General features: G+C 50.3%; 1 long non-coding RNA gene and 1 pseudogene across 1 annotated transcript in view; one reads left to right on the forward strand and one right to left on the reverse strand.

Moving 5' to 3' along the window:
* Nucleotides 1-3,872: 3,872 nt before the first annotated feature.
* LOC104858476 lies at nt 3,873-6,193 on the reverse strand (annotated as a pseudogene).
* A 6,826-nt stretch (nt 6,194-13,019) lies between these two features.
* Nucleotides 13,020-16,363, forward strand: part of LOC104858329 — a 7,699-nt gene continuing 4,355 nt past the window's right edge. Inside the window, exon 1 of the long non-coding RNA XR_779101.3 lies at nt 13,020-13,105. This is a non-coding gene — a long non-coding RNA (uncharacterized LOC104858329). The remainder of the gene's footprint in view (nt 13,106-16,363) is intronic.

The raw sequence follows: 16,363 nt of genomic DNA on the forward strand, positions 1-16,363 counted from the left end.
AACTATTAAGACCTTTTTTTTTTTCTTTTTTTTCTGGTGCCGGGGATTGAACTCAGTCCCTTGTGTTTGCAAGGCGGGTGGCAGAATCTTTGAGCCAAATCCCTGGTCACAATTAAGTCACATTTGATATGTGGGATGAAAACATTCTTATATAGTGACAGATTAATTTCATTCTTTACCCCCCCAAAACATATGAGCATCAATATTGTCAAAGAACACCTTACATTTTATTTATTTATTTATTTGTATAATTCAGGCTGGCCTCAAATGTGTGGTGATCTTCCTGCCTCAGCCTCCCCTGTGCTGGGATTACAGGCATATACCACCATGCCTGACACTTTTTTTTTTTTGGACTGGGGTCCTTGTGCTTGCAAGGTGGGCAGCGGCACCACTGAGCTAAATTCCCAGCCCACTTAACATTTTTATAAAACAAGAATGTAAAAAATAAGGAAGGGGGAAAAGTATTTTCAAAAGGAAATCTTTGGAAATCCATTTACTGCAAATAAAACATACTAGGCACACAGAAATACTATCCGTGGGTACTCAGAAATGGCAGTGCCATTTAAACCATGGGTATAAAATAAATGAAAGGTATTTCCGATTCAAAGGGTAAAACAAACGGGTCATTACAGAATGAAGGAACCATCTCCACCAACTTAACAAGACAGGGCGGAGTGAAGGAACCCAGCTGTTCCCCACAATGTCTTCATCAGCAGTTTTTCTTTGCATGCATTAGTACTATCGTAGCATACTTCTTATTTGTCAGTCTCGGGGTTAGTTTACCCTCTAAGGAGAAGGGTCCGGAAGGGAGAAGACGGAGACGAGTCACCACCCACCCTGCTGTGCTTTGTCACACTCTGGCTCCTAGAAGGGCACAGCACCGTCTGGAGAAATAACACACTTTGGAAGCTCGCCTGAAGTCCAGGACGCAGCTGTTGACACGTTTCTTTATTTCACAACTAGAATGCAATTTGGCTTCAAAAAAAATCTGTTGTTTAAGAAAAGAAAAGATTCTGTACACAGTTAATAGTCACAACATTTATTAGAAAATGTATTAGAGTTAATGTTTTTGTTAAAATTTCCAGCAATATTTACATTTTCTGCCATAGGACTACAGAGAAGGGGTCTGGAAAAGAAATGCAGAAAGCATAAAAGTTGTGTTCATCAAGTACATTTCAAGTCAGGGCTAAGCAGGTCAGCTATAATTACTTCGGCAAGATGTGTTCAAAGACAAACATTGATCACATTTCTTTTTTTTGTACAAAAAGCCTAAAGTCCTATGTAAACACCACTTGAGTATAAAAATCCTAAATAAACCAATATCAGTCAATGAAATTGAAGATGTAATTAAAAACCTACCAACAAATAAGAGCCCAGGCCCTGACCAATTCACTGCTGAATTCTACAAGAAATTTAGGGGAGACCTAATGGTGCCACTTCCCAAACTCTTTAATGAAATGGAAAAGGAAGCAATACTCCCAAATTCATTCCTGGAAGCAGGTGTTACCCTGCTACCAAAACCAGAGAAGGATCCACCCCAAAAAGAACAGGCCAACCTCCTTAATGAACATAGATGTAAAAATCCTCATTGAGTTACTGGCAAACAGAATGCAGCGAATCATCAAGAAGCTTATACATCCTGACCAAGTAGGATTCATCCCATGGATGCAGGGATAGTTCAACATATGCAAATCAATAAATGTAATACACTGTTTTAACGGAGCCAAAGACAAAAGCCGTATGATCATCTCAATAGAGGCAGGAGAATCATTTGACACAATCCAACACCCATTCATGATAAACACTCTACAGAAAATTGGAATAGATGGTCTTTAGCTCAACCTGATAAAAGTCATCTATGATAAACCAACAGCCAGCATCATACTAAATGGGCAAAAACTGAAAGCTTTCACTCTAAAATCAAGACCAAGATGTCCACTGTCACCAGTCTTAGTATAGTTCTGGAAACATTAGCCAGAGCAATTAGACAAGAGAAAGAAATAAAAGGAATAAGGATAGCAAAGAGAAATTGTCATTATTTGAAGCTGACATGATACTCCACATAGAAGACCCCCAAAACTCCACCAGAAGACCTCTAGATTTGATAAGCAAATTTAGTAGCATAGCTGGATACAAAGTCAGCATTCAAAAATCAACCGCTTTCCCATACACAAATGTAAACACATTGAGAGAGAAATTAGGGAAACAACTCCCTCCACAATAGCACAAAATAATGAAATACCTAGGACTCAATCTAACAAAGGATGTAAAAGACCTTTACATTGAATAGTAGTCTGAAAAAGGAGATTTTAGTCTAGTACATGGTGAAAGATACAGGTCTAGTTTTAATCTTCAACCAATAAGAGCTGGAGAGCTGTGGGGAAAAAGGAACCCTTCTCCACTGCTGGTGGGAGTGCGGACGGGTGCAACCACTGTGGAAATCAGTGTGGAGATTCCTCAAAAAACTAAAACTAGAGGTTCCATTTGACCCAGCTGTTCCCCTTCTTGGTATCTTCCTGAAAGAATTAAAAGCATCTTACCACAGCGATATAAGCTTAGCCATGTTTGTAGCGGCACAGTTTGTAGTAGCTAAACCTTGGAAACAGCCCAAAGGCCCATCAACTGATGAGTGGATAAAGATGTGGTTTTTACACAATGAAGTACTACTCTGCCATAAAGAGGGATAAACTTGAGACATTTCTAGCTACATGGATGCATCTTGAAACCATACTGTTAGGAGAAATAAATCAGCTGCACGTGTTTAAATACCGCATTGTTTCTCTGGTGTGAGAAAAACCCAAAGTGTAACCAAAATATGTAATAGATTTTGGGAAAGGGGAAGAAAATGTTCAAAGGAGAAGGGGTGCAAAGGGGGAGGGGAAAAGAAGGGACAAGAAAAAATAAAAAATGGAAACAAGGCTTTTGTAAATGAAGGGAAGAGGAGCTGACGGGAGGGGAGGGAATGGGAGATGAAAAGTGTATTATGTATAGGTACAAATTCCCTATCATGAATGTGATCTATCTAAAACGTACCAATAATATTTTTTAAAATTTTTAAAAAGAAAAGAAAACCACTTGGAAAATATATCCTTGTATGGACTTCAAAAACTGATCATATGCTGGGCATAATCCCCAGCACTTGGGAAGCTGAGGCAGGGTGATTGCCGTGAGTTTGGGGCCATCCTAGCCTGCTAGTGAGTTCCAGGCTAACCTGAATTCCAAATAACCAACAAATAAACAAACCCTATCAAAAAAAAACAAACCAAACCACAAATAAAACAACCAAGAAAAACTGACCACACAACACAAAAGGTTTGAAAAATAAATTTAGATAATTAAAAATGTCTTTCCAGCTGAGCTGGCCCATCAGGCTGTCCTCAGGAGCTGTTTCTATTGCTGCTTTAATTGTAACTGGGACTGTTCTTTCCGGCCACATTTCAGCCACCTGCTGTGTAGACCCATGTGTTGGCACTTTGGACCCAAGCACATTTTGTACTGTTTGAGATCCATATTGGGGTGCCAGAGACAGGAAGTGAACCACTACTACTTCCTGGCTCCTCCGTGTCTTCAAACTTACCTGGACAAGCTTGAGGAGTTCACATCCTTTCCCCAGGCTTGGATAGAATCATCAAAGCCACCCACTTGGGCAAGGTCTCCTTTATAAATTCAAGGAATGCAAACACACAGTTTCTCCAAAAACCAGGTGTTGTTTTGTTTTTGTCTTGTTTTTTGAGTTTTTTGAGACAGGGTCTCACTGTGTAGTCCAGGCTGGTCTTGAACTCACTCTGTAGCCCAGGCTGGTCTCAAACCCATGGCAATCCTCCTGCCTCAGCCTCCTGAGTGTTGGGGTTACAGGTGTGTGCCACCACACGGGACAAGATTCATTATTAAACTGGAAAGTCCTACTTCAAGGACCAGAACTCTTGGCAAACTCTCCAGACACAGGCAAAACCGGCATGTCAGCCCTTGGATACTTGACATGATACTCTCTCATCAGCCCAACTTGCTTGGCCTTGTTGGGGTTGAAGTTGGAATAGAAAAGCAGAACAACAAGCTTGACATTCTGATCCAGAATGAGACACATGTCCTTGAAGTTCCCCATAAATCTCACAAACATGTCAGAACATCTGGATAGAGGAATCATGATGCGAACCGCATGTGGTAGCTCATGCCTGTAAGATCGCCATGAGTTTGAGGCCAGCCTGGGCTGCATAGTGAGTTCAAGGCCAGGGTGAACTGCATAGCGAGACCCTGTCTCACAAACGGAAAAGGAAAAAAGAAATCATGATGTTTATCTTGGGGCTCTTTGAGCTCCTCCTTAGACCGGGGAGCAGGAAGGGAACAAGCTTCTTCAGAGAACTGGAGGGGAGGACAGGGAGCCAGAGTCCTGGCCAATGCTGCCGGCCCCTCTGGTGCATCCGGCCCTCTGTGCTCCAGGACCTGGATTTTGCTGGAGTCTGCTGCAGGTGTGAGGGCCTCCACACAGGGAATGTCCTCTTCCCTCTGTGGTTCTTGTTCAGGAGCAGCAGGTCCAGGGGTCCACACTGGCCATCCTGTGTCTCTGCGAAGTCAGTGAATATCCTGGGGTCTTGACATGGGTGTCAGCCATCTCTGATGACGATGGCATCCATGGCTTTGGCTTGGGAGGCGCTAGCCCGAGGTGGCCGATGCCAATACAGTAAAACCTTGGTTTTTGAGCATAATTCACCTCAGAAACATGCTTGTAATCCAAAGCACTTGTGTATCAACGCGAATTTCCCCGTAAGAAATAATGAAAATTCAAATGGATTCATTCTATAACCCAAAAATATTCATATAAAGATAATTACAATACTGTAGTATAATACAAAATAATAAAGAATATAAACAGAAAAAAATGAACTTACAGTTACCTTTGAAAACCTTCACGGCTGGCGTGAGGGAGAGGAGGGAGGGGGTTATTGTAAGGACGCGTTCACTATCACTAAAGGAATCGCTGCTATCTGTTGCCTCAGTGGAATCTTTTTCTTTTTGTTCAGCTTTAACAAAGGACCTACCCAATGACACTTGCTTTTGCCTCTTTTTGAGGATTTCACGGAAATGTGACACCGCATTATCATTAAGCAGATTGATCCCTCGCACTGTAACAGCCTTATTTGGGTGGTGTTTTCTACACAAGTTTGCCCCAGTTCCTACATTTTACACATCTCCCTGACCTCACTTGGAGTGGAGGATTCCTCTGCCTTTTTCTCCTCCTCCTCCCCTGCGGAGGAGATCTCCATACCTCTAGCTGTTGGGAGACCATCTCCCACAATCCCGCCGTGTGAGAGAGAGAAGAGCCATTGTCTCATTTGTGATCATGTGACGTGGTCTTGCAGGCTGCCTTAAACCACAGGAAGGAAGGAAGGGGCCCCCAGCTGGAATCTTCCTTATGGGGCTCTGTGTTGCTGCGTCTGCACGTCAGGAGGCTTTCCCGGGGAGCTGGATCGTGCGATGCAGCAGCTCAGTGATGCTGATTGGGCAGCATGTACTGGTAGGGCAGGTTTTTATTGGGGTGCAGCATGACGGCTTGGCAAGTTTACCATTGTGGAGCTCTCTACCGTGCCCCTTGTTCTGTTCATAATTCTCACACACAAAAAACTCTGCCGCATCTCTTGAAGACCAGATACTCCACACGTTGGAGAGCCACTGGACGCCTCCTCCGTCTCCACATCCTCCTGGGTCCTGTGCATCTCCCGGGGACCCTAGCCAGTGTGGGGGACCATTCTCTGACACACCCCCTGGCTCACTGTCTCACCAGGCCCTCCCACCTGTGCAGACCTTCTCGGCGGGCTTGAGGGCCGGTTTCCTGTTTCTTCCACAGCGCCCAGTTGGGTATTCCCAAGAAAGGAGGGGTCCTGCTACGGAGCTCCGCAGGAAACGCCCCGGACCCCCTTTGGCGTGAGCATCGTGTCTTGCTCTCAGAGCCACGCATACTCGGTCACGCAAGTACTCGAGCATCGCAAAAGACTTCGGGGTCATAGGAGTCATCCACGCCCTTTAGTGGCACTTGCCAAACTGGCACAGATGCATCTGAACTCACCAGAGGATGACGGAACTTTCCGGAGACTGTCGCGGACCACATCCTGTAGGGCACCGCGGGGCAGGTCTGCGGTGTTTCTGGGCGGTCACGGCTCGCGTGGGAAGATGAAATGCCCTTCACGCTGGCTGCCATCGGGCCAAACCCTGCGACCAGGACTGAGCCCCACCGACTCGGGGCCTGCCGGCGCTTACCTGCACCCTCTGAGCCAGCAGGATGCCGAGGCTTGCTCATGGCAGCTCGGATGTGCGGGGGCAGGATGAGCTGGGGCCGCGCTGCTCCACTGCCTGGCCACAGTCGCCGTGGCCTCCTCTTGGGCTGTTTTATTTTGCTTTCTTAAAATGTTTTAAAACTTTATTTCATTGGCAGTCTGTACTTTTGCTGCAAATGCCATTTAATATAAGTGGATTTTTAAGTAAGTGCAATTTCATTGTGATCTCCTGTATGTTGCACACAGAGCCCTAGGTACCATTGACTGAGGGCCTTTTGAATCAGATCCTGTGCTTGGCACTTTATTTACTTAGCTCCTCTAAGCCTCAGAATTTGCCTTAATATTAGAATCTCTTTTCATGGAAGCGATTTGAATTTTATAGCTGTTATAGCTTGTGTGTGTGTGTGTGGTTTTTTGCGGGGGGTACTGGGGATTGAATTCAGGACCTTGTGCTTGTGAGACAGGCAGTGGAACCACTGAGCTAAATCTGCGGCCCTGAAATTTCACTTTCTTTGGAGACAGAATCTCATTATGTAGTTTAGGGTGGTCGTGGACACACTGTGTAGCCCGGGCTGGCTTCAGACTCATGGTCTGTGCAAATCAGAATCAGGATGGGGGCTCTCAGTAGGAGAGAGGCATCACTCCCACATGGTCCCTCCAAGAACCTATACTTTCGCCAGCTGCCTATTAAGTATGTCATGCTTGTTACAAAGAGGAGCAGGCAGGCAGGCAAGTGCAGCCAGGTCTGTAAAATCATCTCAAACGCAGGACAAAATGTTTCAAGTCATGCACACTTAATGGGATAAGGTCTGCAAACACCAAGCCCCTGCCATACATGAGTGGAGAGAAATCCCACAGGAAGCAAAGGCCACAGAGGTCTCCCAGAATTTCTTGTCTAACACAGCACTTGGGAGCTTGCTGGGGACAAAGAAGGACTTGCCACGCTAATACAACAGAACTTGCCTAGGGGGAAGAGAGCTGGGCTTGCAGGTCTGAGTAAATTCTGCATCCAAGAAGGCCAAGCCCAGCTCCAGACACCAGGCCCTGGCAGGCTTTCTCTCCCCAGGTTTCTTCTTTCCTCTTGACATTGTTGTCTGGCTCCGTGGGAGGACGGTGAAGGCTGGCAGCCGAGGAGCCTGGATTCTGGTCCCAGCCGGGCAAGATATTCTCTGACTCTCACCCAGCTGGAGAACCTGCTGGAGCCTGGCCCAACGTGGCTTGTTTGCGAGTCCTGGCCAACCAGACACCATCAACCCTTAGCTGGTGATTTAGACTAATTCAAATGGCTGGGCAGAATCCCACATTGCTTGAGAAGTTAAAAAGTTCCAGGTGGCACGGGTGTCTTTCCAGCCGCCTAGAGCATAGAAAGTGCTGATTTGGGAGCCTCAGGCTGCGGAGAAAGGCAAAGCCCTTGCATGCCCTGCAGAGGGCGGCCTGCTCCTGTGCTTGGGTTATTCCTTTGGAGGTGTCTGCCTTGAAGGGATGGGAGAGGAATTGAGTCCGGGGAGCAAATGCCAATATTCAAGTTCAGCTCAGCCCCTTAGAGGACGTCCCCACTGCAGCTGCCGACCCACACTCAGCCCTCCAGGATGGCGAAGGCATTGGATCTGTGGCCTGTTCTGAGGTCCCTAAGTGAGTCCTTAGGTTCATGGTTTGTCCTCATCGTTCATTTTCTCTTGGCCAAGCAGTAAGAATTCAATTATGGAAAACTGAAAACCTTCCTAGATACCCCCCATCCCCCCATACCAGGGATGGAACTCAGGACCTTGCTCTTGCCAGGCAGGCGCGGTGCCACTGAGCTACGTCCCTGGCCCTACCATTTTTTTTTGGCCATCCTGGCGATCCAACCCAGGGGCATTCTTCTGCTGAGCTATATCCCCATCCCTTTTTATGTTTTATTTTGAGACAAGGTCTTGCTAAGTTGCCCAGGCAGGACTAGAACTCTTGATCCTCCTGCCTCCGCCTCCCTTGGGGCTGGGATTATAGGCATGCACCACCACACTTGATCCAGATATCACTCTTTTGAAAGTAGTTTTGTCTAAAACCATATATAGGCTCCAGTAAGAGTGGTTCATTTAGCTCTTGTTGCTCTTGACCTGGGAAGAAAACACAAATCAAGAAGCTTGGAAAGTAATAGTTGAAGAGACCAAATAAACTCCTTTTTAAACAAGGATGCAGTTCCCCCCGCGCCAAGCACCAGAATTCTTATAAAGTCCAGTGGCCTGTTAGCTCTTCACTAGTATAACGAATACCTGAGATGCATCAACTTGCAAAGAGAACGGTGTATGGCTTTTTGCTCTCATTTTAGAGGTTGCCCATGACGGCCACATATTGCTTTTAGCAGCATGTTGTAGAGGGAGGAGGAGCTTCGCCTTGTGCTGGGATGCAGAAGAGAGGAAGAGCCCAGGGTGGCACAGTTCCCTGGACGGCTAGTCCCTAGCGACCTGAAGACCTCCAAGTTGCCCCCTCAGGAAGGATCCGTCACCTCCTGACAGTGCCACCCTGGGGGCCGAGCCTTTAACACACGGGCCTTTGGAGGACCCTTGAGGTCCTAGCTGTCGCCAGTGGAATGGGTAATGTAGATCTCTGTGTCTAACTATGTCTACCTTTTTTTTTTTTTTTTTTTAAAAAAAAACAGGGTCTCACTACGTAGTTCAGACTGCTCTGGAACTCACTATGTAGCCCAGGCTGGTCTTGAATTCACAGCAATCCTCCTGCCTCAGCCTCCCAAGTGCTGGGATTATAAGTGTGGGGCATGACGCCTGGCTGTGTCTACCCTTTTAACCAGAGACAATTCAGTATGGCTGCGGCTGGCTAGGAAGGGGCTGGAGGGCGGAACGCTGGGTGCAAAGGGGGCGCTTTAACCTGCTGCCACTGGCGCACTGCCCAGGAGTTGTAGTCCTGCCAGTCATCGCTGCTGGTCACCCCCGGCCCTCTGTGGTCCCCTCCACCCCCTTCGCTCTCATACATGTGCTCAGGCTGGCTCCGGGCATCAAGGGTCCCTCATCTGCTCCGGTGGCACTGTCCGCCAGATGTGTGTGGGGCATCCTCCACCCCCGCCACCGGGAGAGGGAGCTACTTACCGCCCAACGCAAAATATTTCCCGTTCTCGGCTGCTCTTCGGCCGTGGCTTGAGTGGCTCCCCCAGAAAGATGTGTCCAAGCCCCAGCCCTCAGGGCCTGCGACGTGCCTGTGTCTGGAGAGTCTTTGCAGGTGTAATCGAGTTAAAGCACCTGCAGATGGTCAGGGCAGGTGCCAACCCCGAGGGCTGGTGTCCCTGGGGAGTGGGAAGGGAGATCTAGGACGGGGAGAAGGAAGGCGATGTTCAGTTGGAGGCCGACGGGAGGGAGGGATCCGTCTACAATCACTAAGGCTTCTTGGCCACCATCAGAATCCAGAGGGAGCCCTGGGACAGAGTCTCCCAGGAGCTGGGAAGGAACCGGTCCTGCCAACTTCTTGATTGTGGTCTTCTGGCCTCTATCTAGCACGAAGAGGAGATAGTTCCCTGTAGTTTTAAGCCACCTGGTTTATGATCATTCATTACAGTAACCCAAGAAAAGGAAGACACCTCTCAGAAGCCTTTAAAATTCTGCAAAGAGTGAAATACCTGTCTCTGATTTTTGGCCTTCAGTTAAATGATTGTGTTTGAATCACTGGTGTCCCGGGGCTTCTACTTTATCTGCATCAATCCTGACTCCCCTCCCCTTGGGCCACTGCACACTTCCTGTGAGTGGATTCTCCTCCTCTGGCCATGCCTGCTCTGCCAGCTTTGCCGACAGCCTGAGGGGCAGAGGGCCCCCCTTTCTCACCTTCCTGGGGTGGGCTGCTCACGCCGAGGTCCAGGAGTGCAAAGCTGAAGGAATCTTTGAGGGCAGGAGCCGTTTTCTCCTACCTCATCTTCAGTTTGCTGTCAACTTCCTGAAGACCGACTTTCCCTTTTAATAAGTGCTCAGCTCTCCGTAATTGCTTGGTCTCCTACAGTCAGACAGATAGAGAGGCCAGGACCCTGCGGCTGCTCACATTCCTCCTGAGAGAGAGGGAGAATAATGACAGTTGTTCAAGGGCATCCTCTGGCCCTGGTGAGACCCACTGTGGAAAGAGAGATTTACCCTGATGTGGGGCCCAGCTTCACGTGGGTGAGGTCCCTGCTGCTCCCAGCTGCCTCTTCAGTGCAGAAATGTGATCGGTCTGCTAGACTGGGGCACCAGAGGCCCTGGCTGGTCTTGGCGGGTAGGGCTGTGCTGCTAAGGAGCAGGAGGCCGAGGGATGGCTCTGCAGGTGAGCAGGTGGCCTTGCCAGCTGTCTGGCTCTCCGTGTCTAACCGTGGGACTGGGCTGTGGTTTTATGCAAGTAGACAGGGCAGGTTCTTGAGACTCGGTGGGAGCCACAAGGGGAAGAAATGAGCACAGGGAGGCATGGGCTGCAGAGGCAGTGGGTGCTGAGGACCGGTCTGCACGCTGTCTGGGCAGGAACCATTCCTCTCTAACCCCTGACGCCTGCCCAGATGGTGGCCCATCCTGGAGCTTTGCTGCTGTTGGGACCTGGAGACCTGGTCGAGGGCCGGTAGGGGGTGCATCTTGCCCAGGAGCAAAGTGGGAAGCCACATGGTGACAGGTGGGATGACCCCCTCTTTGGGCCACGGTGGATGACACAGCCAGGTTCACGTTACAACTGGCTGCTTCTTAGGTAGCACCCTGGGTGGAAGGTTTGACTCTCCTGGGCCTCGATTTCGTCTCGGGCACAGAAGACAGGGCTGTGACAGGGTTCTTGTGCCCTGGTTTAGGGGACGAAAGGTTGTCCTTCAGTGGGGTGTACATGGAATGAGAGGTCCCTGCACATAGAGGAGACCTGGATGGGCTCAGAGAGTTGAAATGTCACCTTCATCCCCCCTCCCAGGAGGACGGGCGTGCAGAACACCGCTCAGCAAGACAGAAATTCACAAGATCTTTCTCTTTTCAGCAGCAAGTTTTGTCTCTGGGTCCTGCAGTGGACAGAACAGTGGTCAAGGTCAGCCTGGGCTGTGGTGTGCGGCCTCAACCTCTGCTTCCGGCAGGTAGACTGCAGGAGGATTATTTTCTGCTCCTGCCGACCACTCAGCACCACTTTACGTGGCATTCAGTGCTCTCTATCGTGAAGGCTGCCCAGCCCTGCTGCCCACTCAGCAGCATTCAGGGCAGGGCCAAGTGAGGGGGGCAGGAAGGATCTGGAGACGGACCTGCTTAGGTGGGGCAGGGGACAGTGCTTGTCTGAGTGAGTTCCAGGACCCAGTGCTCTATGCCCTTGGCATATCCTGTATTTTTACTGTCAGCATATATTACTTTTATATTGGTGAGAAAAACCCTCATGTTTCATATTTTGATCTACAAAGTCAAACTAGATGTCGCTGAATTATAAGCATCAGTGAGGCAATCCTTGAAAGGGAAGGGATTTGCTGGTTGGCTGCCTTGCTTGAGTCTGTATCACTCCCATCTCCCCCACATACCCCTGTCCTACTCTAAAGACACTTTTTACTGGATTTAAGTTCAACTGGATGATCCAGGTTGGTTTTTCTTGGTGGGGGGGTACCCAGGATTGAGGGAGGTGGCGGAACTACTGAGCTAAATCCCCTGCCCTCCAGGTTGATTGTTAATCTCAACACCCTCAACGTGATTACAAATGCAAAGACTCTTTTCCCAAATAAGGCTCCATTCCCATTTTCTGTGATGCGCACACAGCTTTGAGTTTGGGGGTGGAGGGCAACCAACCGCACAGGACAGCCAGAGGGATGGGGTATGGCTCAGCTGTAGCCCTGAGCTGCCCTCTCTCCCTGCCTACTCTCTAAAACGTGGCCTCCCTGTAACTTTTTCTCACTTTTTCCTCACGGTGCAAAGACTTATTCTTCAAGGCCGCTGCCCTTTGCTTTCTGTCCATGCCGCCTTCCCTAGCTCCCTCCTGCCGCCTTGGGCTCCCCTTCTCTCTGCCCTGCCCTTCTCACTGAGCCTGGCTTCCTTCATGGCCAGGGCAGCCTCTGCTCTCAGGCCTCAGCATCTTCTTCTTCTCCACCGTTTGTGGAGTCATCTCTCCCCTCTGCCTTAGGACAGCGCCCCCGTCTGGAGCACAGGGGAACAGCCAGGATGACTGGGGACAGGCAGCGGGGGACTCAGGTAGGTCTTCCTGGGCTGTGTGGTGCGTGCCACCTGGGCCTCCCAGAACTGGGAAGGTTGAACACAGCATTGGTAGGCGCTACACCAGGTGGAGGGGGCCTTTTCTGCTTCTCCTGCTCAGAACTTGGGTGCCCAAGAACACGTGTGACCCTGCTATGTACCCGTGACCTGGCCTCCTTCTCTTTACTCTTGAGGGTGAAAGGGTGCCAGAATCGAGGTTTGAACACCCCAGGGTGTCTAGCGTGGCAGCACAGGCCTCATCATCATGTGGTTCGAGTTTCTCCCAGCTGGGTAATGAGGCCCTGCGGCTGCTGCAGCCTGGCGGGAGTGACTGTGATTTTCTGCTGCTGAAATTAATTGTACGTGGATTAGTTAAAATGGGGGAGGTGTTTCTCCTGAATTATTTACTAGCTTTCAGGAGCCCAGACAACCTGGCAGTCGTGGGTGGGGGTGCAGGCCTGCTCTGAGGGCCTCAGGGTGGGGAACAAGCCTATCTGGCCAGGGGGACTTGGCCTTCCCAGGGCTGGCCAGGAGAAGGGTGCCGAAGGTTCCTCCCACAGAGACGCTGGAGCCTTGTCTGCTTTTCTTTTTCCCCAGAGATGAGTGGCACATTCTCTAGGAGTTGGAACTCAGTTTCCATCCATGTCCTGCCCTGGGCTGTGGCCTGTCCATCCCAACCATGGCTGGTCTGGGGTGAGTACAGGAGCCCCAGATATTCTGGGGGTTTTTGTGGGGTCCCCGGCTATAGGGAGTGGGTGGAAGGCTGGGTGTGGTGGCGCTGGGTGTGGTGGGGTCACTCCTGTGACCCCAGTACTCCTGAGGCTGAGGCAGGAGGGTTTCTGGGAGTTCAAGGCCAGACTGAACTGCCTAGCGAGACCCTGTCTCAAAAAACAAAACAAAAAAGAGAAAATGGGTGAATAAGGATGAAATTAATGAGGAACCAGATTTTCTCTACACCCAAATGCCTGTCCTCAGCAGGTGCTTGTGCGGCCTCAGGAGGGCTGGGTTATGGGCATTCCACCCAGAGCCAGGGGACGCGTGGCCTTCCACACCTGCCAGAGGTGGGAAGGGTGTCCCAGGATAGGGTCCTCTTGGGCCAGTCAGGACTGGGCAGGGCCTGACACTCAATCAGCAGGGCATGGATGGCCTCAAACCTGGGCCCAGAGTCAGCAGCCAGGGGCAAGATCAGAGGCCGCAAGGTGGGAGGTGGTGGTGAGAGAAGACTCAACCCAGAAAAGCAGACTTTGACTTGCCAGAAATATCCAGGTTAGGGAGGAGTCCCCCGCCCCACCCCAGCACCTCTCCCAACTTCCCCGAGGTCAGGCAAAAGCGGACACCGTGCCAGGACTGATCCCGGGCAAGCGTCTTTCAACGCTCACAGACATTCAGACATTCAACCAGAGAAAATACGCACTTTGTAGATACACAGGGGCAAATCATTTTCTCTTTTTGTCCTTCTCCTCCTCTGCCCTCCCAACGATGGGCAATGGAGGCAGATAAGCATAATTCCTCATAGATCAGACAAAAACAAGTCAAATAATAAAGACAGCGTCTCGTATGCGGTGTGGGTAGGGTGGGGGCAGCAAGCTCAGAGCCACCCACGGCCACTCTCTCCATCATGAAACCTTAGGGGCCACCACCCAATCTGGCCCTGTCCCCTGCCACCCTTCTTCTGCTGAATAACAGGGGAACCTCTTCCTCAGAAGGGTGCACCCTCTTCCGCCCAGACATTTAGTTCCCACCGCTGTGGAAAGTGGGAAGTTCAAGATCGAGGTTGGGCTCTTGGTGAGACTGCCCTTCCTGGATTGCAGGATTGGTCCATGTGTGGCAAACACAGAGGCAGCAAGTCTTCCAGCGTCTCTTCCTGAAAGAGCGCCAATCGCACAGTGCCAACTGTCACGACCTCATTTCACCCGAATTACCTCCCAGGGTGCATCTCCAATTACCCGTTGTGGTGAGATTTGGGGTTTCCACGTAGGAATTTGGGGGCACACAAACATTCAGTCTATGGCACTTTCCAAGGTTCCTTATTCACTACGTGAAACACACACACACACACACACACACACACACACACACACACGGAACCCAGGAAGCTGCTGGGCTGCACAGCTCCTGCAGAGGAATGGAATGGGGCTGGATCAAAGGGGCAGCTGCTCCTGAGAGGGGAGCCTGCCAGTCCATAGCATGCACCACCATCGTTTGCAAGAGACGCTCCCAGAGCAGCGTCCATCCTTTCAACCCTTGTCACTGTGCCTCCACCCTGGCCCCTGCAAATACACACACCCTTTGCCCTGTCCTCACTCCTGCTCCAGAGGGAAAAGCCCCTCTCCAGGGCCCAGCTGGGAAGTCTGCAAGCAATTAGAGGAACACTTGTTTGGGTTTAGTCTCTGGGCGGGGAGGAGGGAGGAGTGAGAGGCGGGATACGCTGCGTAACCGCTGTGTAACCGCGAGACGTCCGCCATCCCGCCGAGCTCCTGCTGCGAGCGATTTCATCCTCACACGGAAGTACGTAGCATGATCCGCATCTCACAGAGCTGGAAACGGGAGCCGTGCGGCCAGGATCGAGTGCTGTCCACTTCCAGAGCTCTGCACCTGCTGCCACGTCACACTCCTAGAGGGGCCAGGGGCTCCCACAAAGGGCAGAAGACTGTGGAGAGGGGAGGAGGAAAGACACAGAAATAACGTCCAGCTGATGGCCCTGATCCGAAGTGGCCACGCAGGGGATGTCCCTTCAGTTCAGTGGAACAGGACAACATGCCCCAAGCAGGCCCGGGACATCTCTGGACTCAGATGTCGCTGTCAAACATGCTCTTGCTCAGGAAAGGATGGTGACCTGATCCCAACCTCCTCCCCGCAGGCGCTGGGCCCCACAGTGAGGGCAGTCGCCTGCCTGCTCAGTGGGGTTGTTGCTGCATCAGATCCGAGGCTCACCGAGTCATGCGCAACTGCTGCAGACACAGAGGAAGCCCACTGTCTACAGACCTGGTGTCTCCGGGGCGAGTACCCGGACACGGATTCCTGAGTGCAGATCCGGCCCAGCTGCCGTGGAGTATAAAGTCTTACCCACCTCTCAGGGAGAGGCCCCATCTGCAGAGCTACACCCATGGGCAGAACATTCTTTCATGCTGACATTTTATGGCTGCCGTTTTCGTATATAGACTGCTGTCTGCTGTTACACGGATCCGTAATTTGTGGATTTCAACCAGATGCTCCATCAGAGACAGAAGCAAGTTGTTTGCAAAATGTACAAGTCAAATAAATTAATGGACCAGTAAACAGAGCCTCTCCCTTCCAGATAGCCAGAAAGAGAACAATCCTGATCTATAAACCTGCAGGTGTTCACAGCTTCCTACAAAACCAAAATCGCACCCCCGCCCAGTGGATGTATGCTCTCACAGACAGAGAAGCCAGTAGGGGGCGGCTTGTGGGATCTTCCCCACCAATGCACCTCCTGGCGCCCATGCCTTCCCTCGGTGTGGGCTAACAGAATACATGCCCTATAAAAAGATGTCACTGCCGGGGTTAAGTTACAAAAGAGTCTGTAGCTTCCGTCCTGCCTGCTCCCCACTGGCTCTCTTACTAGTTTGAGGAAAGCTGCCTACCGTGTCTGAGCTCCTCAACAGGAGGCTCACATGACAGGAAGTTGCCTCCTACCAGCAACCATATAAGAGAGCTCAGAAGCAGACTCCCCAAGACCAGCCACATGATGAGGCACAGCTCCAGCAGATAGCCTGGGACAAAAGTTCCACGAGATATCTTGAGGCAGAGGTACCCAGCCAAGCTGTGCTCAGATTCTTGACCCCCAGAATCTATTGTTTCAGGGCTCTAAGTTTGGGATCATTTGTTACACAGCAGTAGCTAACTAATGCACAGGCATAGATATATGATGCATAGACAAGTTCCAGTCTCACATCCATTCTTTTTTTTTTTTTTTTTTTTTTTTGTTTC

This window comes from Fukomys damarensis, unplaced genomic scaffold (genome assembly GCF_012274545.1).
Source record: "Fukomys damarensis isolate Sample0158 unplaced genomic scaffold, DMR_v1.0_HiC HiC_scaffold_23, whole genome shotgun sequence".
Taxonomy (NCBI): domain Eukaryota; kingdom Metazoa; phylum Chordata; class Mammalia; order Rodentia; family Bathyergidae; genus Fukomys; species Fukomys damarensis.